At 42.5% G+C, this 5,542-nt stretch overlaps 1 long non-coding RNA gene across 1 annotated transcript in view; it reads right to left on the bottom strand.

Annotated features, from left to right (window-relative positions):
- Positions 1–4,163: 4,163 nt before the first annotated feature.
- Positions 4,164–5,542, bottom strand: part of LOC118477298 — a 26,761-nt gene continuing 25,382 nt past the window's right edge. The window contains exon 2 of the long non-coding RNA XR_004858273.1: positions 4,164–4,520. This is a non-coding gene — a long non-coding RNA (uncharacterized LOC118477298). The remainder of the gene's footprint in view (positions 4,521–5,542) is intronic.

The raw sequence follows: 5,542 nt of genomic DNA, 5'->3' as shown, positions 1-5,542 counted from the left end.
GATCCATCGATGCCCACTGTCCCCGAATCCAGGCAAGAACTAGCACCTGATCCACGCCCTGCTGTCGAGACGGTGGTTCCACAACCTCAGGCTCATGCCACCCCGCGTGCTCTACGTTCGCTCCGGCCGCACAACGTCCCTGGCATACAAGAGCAAGATGCTCCCATAGGCGTGAGCACGCCTCCAGGCGGCCCTCGGCGATCGGCGATCGGCGAGACTGTTGGCCAGACAGAGCCCCAAGCCAATTGACTCTAAATCTTATTCTGATTCAGATCATTGTTCAATCATTTGTTCCTTGTTATATCACCATTATTTCTTGACATTTCATCAGTTATGTGCCATCATTCGTATCTGTTCCTTGTGTCCATTATTATTATTTCCCTTATTTGTCCATCATATGCATCTGCTTTATTTCTGTTCCGTTTCTGTCCCAGTCATGCATCGTCTGACGTATGTCTTCATTGTGCTTGATTATTAAAAGTCTACGTCAAGTCACAAAGAGTGTTGACATTTATTTACTAAAGACTGACGAACCTAACATGATCACTGCGTTTGACCGCTGGCTACATCGGGGGAAAACATGCATTGATATCAGCGATTGTTATGTTGTTTAGAAAAATCTGTTTCTGTGGGTGTGTACAAAAGTTCATGTTTGTAAAATAAAGTTCTTGATTTAAAAATCAGGGAAACTTTCTTCTGGAAGAGACCTCGTTTGTGTATCACTGTGAAGAAATCTAATGAGTGCGTTCATATGGTGATTGCTGGATCCCTCGAGAATCAGTCAAGTTGATCTTACCTTGTCTTTTCGTGCAATATTGTAATCAGTTCAACACCCATTAATAAGAGTTTCAGTGTGGGAGAAAGCCACAAGGTCGTGATCTTAGTGCTGTGTTGTTCTAACGCCATGAGGAACTCAAAGAAGAACAGGGGCTCTCGTGGTCTAGAGCTACGATGTTTGCTTCTCATTGAAAAGGTCCCGGGTTCAAAACCTGACAGCAACGGAAAATCTCCTAATATAAAATGTTCTCATTTCACCTCCTTTCCTGCTCTCTAATCATGTTTTGTCGTTTGCTTTTGTCCCCCCCCCCCTTTGCCCCTCCTCTGGGCTCTTGACTTTTCTGAGGCATATCTACAGTTACTCTTTGGCTCCTTCTTACTGCTGTCTTTCAGCCATTTCCCTGATCTTAGGTAAGTAAGATTGTTAACACCTAGCCTTCTAGGATGGGCCCAAAAATTTCGGTGGTCCTGTGTGCAAGTTGCATGTGTTAAAGATCGCTTGGTGGTCTTAAAATCGATAAGAGTAGGTTTCGGCCGCCACCGGGCAAAGCTTAAAATTAAATCCTACTAAACTGAATATACTTTATGTATCTAGCGCGCTCGTATGCAGGTAGGAGCGCGGTAAAACACTTACAAAAAAACTTTCAAAAACAAAACAAGGAAAGAACATTTTTTAAAAAGAGGAAGAAATAGTTGTACTCCATTAGTCCGGCTTTGACGTACATCACTTTGAAAGTACTGGATTCCAGTTGCAGAGAAGGGAGTAAGTTTGTGCCTAATTCAACAGAATTTCTACGATACGGGGGTATTTGCAGTGGTAAATTCGGGCTCAAGGGATAGATTTTTCAACAGTAATGACGGCTGTGACAAAAACTCTCACTCCCTAAAGTGGAGACTTGAGAGTTGTAGTACATGATTGTGAGCAATCAGCTTAAGATGGGTAGTCGGAATAGTATTAGAATACTTAGATCACCGATATTTCAGGCAGAGAGCTTGGAAACTTTGAAAGAAGTCAGGGTTAACTCTATCATCTGATCGTTGTGTGTCGGTTTCCACCTAAAAATAAAAATCCCAACAAATCAAAACAGCAAACAAACAAACAGACAAACAAAACAAAACCAACAACAACACAAGGGAGGCGCTGGCCCTGGCGAAGAGCACGCTCTTCGCGGCTCTAAACATTTCGAACGGATAGGCTATCACACACGCACACACATAGACACACACACACATCACTTACACACAAACACACTCACGCACACACACAGACACACACACACACACACACACACACACACACACACACACACACACACACAAAACAACCCCCCATACGCAATGAAACAGACGGAAGTGGCTGACAAACTAAACTCTCCCTCGGTTCATTAAGCCAGACGATGACATTTATATAGGGTTGGTCTCAAGTTTAAAAAACCCCAAACAAAATGAAAAACAACCCAACCTAACCAAAAAACAAACAAAAACCAACAACCAACCAACTTGACCAGTGTTTTGCTAACCTAGGTGTACAAAATTTCGTAATTTTTGTGGACAGACGAGATTCACCTGAGTTATGACAGGTATTAATATTTTAAAATACCCAGCTCGGGAATATAATAATACATTATTACAGGTGGAAGGTACGTACATTTTCGCCTCTTAATCGTGGCAAAAGCGGACGCTGACTATAAAAAAAAAAAAGATGAAGAAACACTGACTGGTTTATAAGACACTCAGAGAGTTATTCTCTCCGAGAGCCACAAATGCACAACACTATCGAGTCCCCAGTCCCCTATTGTGGTGGGGCTGGCAAAGTAAGCTCCCAGTGTACTGGTACATTGTTTAAAGTATAACTAGCTAAACGTGTACCACTCGAACTATTTGTGATAGATCGATGATGATGATGATGATGATGATGATGATGATGATGATGATGATGATGATGATAAAAGTGCGTCCGGCAATGTCAGACACAGACCAAAACATCCCCAGAAGAGAATATTTCTCAAGTGAAATAGAATTAAGAATTGGGAGAATTAAAGCAAAACCCTAACATCACGCGAAGCGTGGACAATCAATAAACAGCTGGAAAGAACAATTATTGTGGCGACAGAGTTGTGGTTCATAAGACGTACCCCATGGAGAGCTAGAAAAACAAATGAAGAAGTCTTGATTGAAGCAAATTATAAAAGACAGCTTATGACGAATATACGAAATCGACAAGCAGATTTCTTCGGACACACAATGCGGAAAGAAGCATTAGAGAATATTGTAACAACAGGCAAGTTTGATGGAAAGAGAGGCGGAGGCAGACAGAGGGAAAAGATACTGGACAAGATGACAACATGGCTAGGAGCAGCAAGAACAACCGACACCATTGCTGCAACGCAAGACAGAGTGAAGTGGAGATCCATGATCGCCCACGTCAGTCGGCAAGGCACCGGATGATGATGATGATGAACATGACAAGAAGAGACAAGCAGAGACATGAAGAAGTGAGAGCAACTATTTGCACGAAATCTTGCCTGCCTTTCACAGACCAAAAAAAAAAAAAAGAAGATAAAAAATGATTTTGGCCAAGTGTTACAACGAATGGCACCTATCTAGCCAGCCTCGAGAACCTATACCACCGTGTACTCAGGCTATAAGGGACGAGGTGGGGCACACAAAAGATGGATTGAGGGAGTCAAGGGAACCCTGGAAAATTAAAATATCCCCATTGAAAGAGCTGCAGAGTTTCTTATCGCTGAAAACTACATCTGCTCTCGGTGCTTAACGGCAAAAGAGGATGAAAAAGAAAAAAGTAAAGGTTAAGATGACTTGGGGCTTCTACTAAAGCCGATGAAACCAATTCTAGCAGAGAAAAGGTTGCCACATTTGCGCATTCAAAAGCTCTTCTTCCACTGAAGGATTTGCGCAGCTTGCGTGCTTCTCTCTTGGTTTCAACATTTCCTATTCGCGAAGCCTCGTGTTCGTGTTTGACTTTCGCAAAGCTTTGTTTAAAGTGAGGAAGAACGGCGCAAACACCAGACTCACTCTCTCAACTTGGTACAAAGTGTCTGATGGCAAGATAAATGTGTATAACAGCAGAGATAGCATCAGAGGCGACTGTTTTGGGAACAATAAACGTTTGACTTAGTAAATCAAAAACAATCACTACTGTCACCATCATAATCATCATCATCATTGCCAACAAGAACAGCAACACAAGCACCACCACTCAAAAAACACAACAGCAACAACGAATTAAAACAGCAACAATACGATTAGAAACAATACCAACAACAATAACCACCACCAACAACAACTACAATACCACCACCACCACCGCCACAACCACTACTAACAACAACAATATGAACATGAACATGAAAAAGCCAAATACCTTTTCTTCTTTTCCATTGATGTCCAGATAGATGGTCCTGGCGTGCTCGAAAGAGGAACCGTTCCCCATGATGACGAGAGGAAAATGGGGAGGGGGAATGAATGGGGAGGAGGGGAGGGAGGAGAAGGGTGAGGAGGAGGAGGTGGAGGAGGAGGAGAAAGACCTCGCAGGAGAGGAGAGGAGGTGATGCTGCTCCTCTCTCTCTCTCTCTCTCTCTCTCTCTCTCTCTCTCTCTCTCTCTCTCTCTCTCTCTCTCTCGCTATGAGATGGGAGGTGATGAGGTGTGGTGGTGGGTGCGTCCAATAGGGTCAACTTTCAATCTCTCTCGTCTCTCGTCTCAGAGGTTGTTGAGAAGAATCTGGAGAGAAGACACAACGACAAAAGCTTTAACAAGAATATCGTTAGCAAGCAGTGTACATGACAATATTATTTTAAGTTAAGAAAGCTCAATTTTGCAGGAGAGAGAAAGAGAGAGATTGCGAGATAGAGAGAGAGAGAGAGAGGGTGAGAGAGAGAGAGAGAGAGAGAGAGAGAGAGAGAGAGAGAGAGAGAGAGAGAGAGAGAGATATTTTTAAAACAACAAGAAAAACAACTATTTTATTCTAAAAAGATTTTTTGTTCATGGAGAATTAGAGCAAAAAACACTATGACAATAATTCGTAACGATTTTTTCGGTTACAAAAACTGTGGGCAATGTTCCGAGCCTCGCTGGCTGATGAGTCAATTTGCTCCGCAGTATTCGTGCATTGTTTTCGATGTAACTACCCCAGATTATCCCTAGAGGTTTTTTGTGTGGTTTTTCTTCAATCTACCGTTGTTCTTTTGATGTATACACCACGGTTGTCTCGAAATAGATTTGAAATTGGAGGATTTAAGTTTGGTGTCGGAGACCGTAACGATCGCTATAGCCATTCTGAACCCTATTTTCAATGCCCTTGGAATTGCTGCACTCCCAACAAGACCTTTGGAGTGCGGGGTATCATCTTGACTTTATGACAGAGAGGGTTTTTGTTTGTTTGTTTGTTTAGGTACGTGTTTTACGGGGCTCACAACTGCATGTTAAGGTCATATGAACGCACAGGACACATTAAGCATATTTCAGTTTGTAGGTATTCATTTTGAATTTTGCCTGGGTTGCAGCAGAAGGCTACTCTTATCAATTTTGAAACTTTAACATGAGCACCTTGCAGACTGGACTTCCGATATTTTTTCGCCCTTATCCTAGACGGCTAGGTGTTAGATCTTACCTACCCTAAGATCAGGGGTGTGGCTGAAAGACAGCAGTAAAAAGGAGCCAAGGAGTAGCAGAAGAAAAAAAGTAGTAAAAATACTTTAGAAAGAGTTAGAAGCACAGAAGAGAGAGAGAGAGAGAGAGAGAGA

Source organism: Aplysia californica, unplaced genomic scaffold, assembly GCF_000002075.1.
Source record: "Aplysia californica isolate F4 #8 unplaced genomic scaffold, AplCal3.0 scaffold00059, whole genome shotgun sequence".
NCBI lineage: Eukaryota > Metazoa > Mollusca > Gastropoda > Aplysiida > Aplysiidae > Aplysia > Aplysia californica.
The sequence above is the reverse complement of the archived record's forward strand: the minus strand, read 5'-3'. Positions and strand labels throughout refer to the sequence as shown.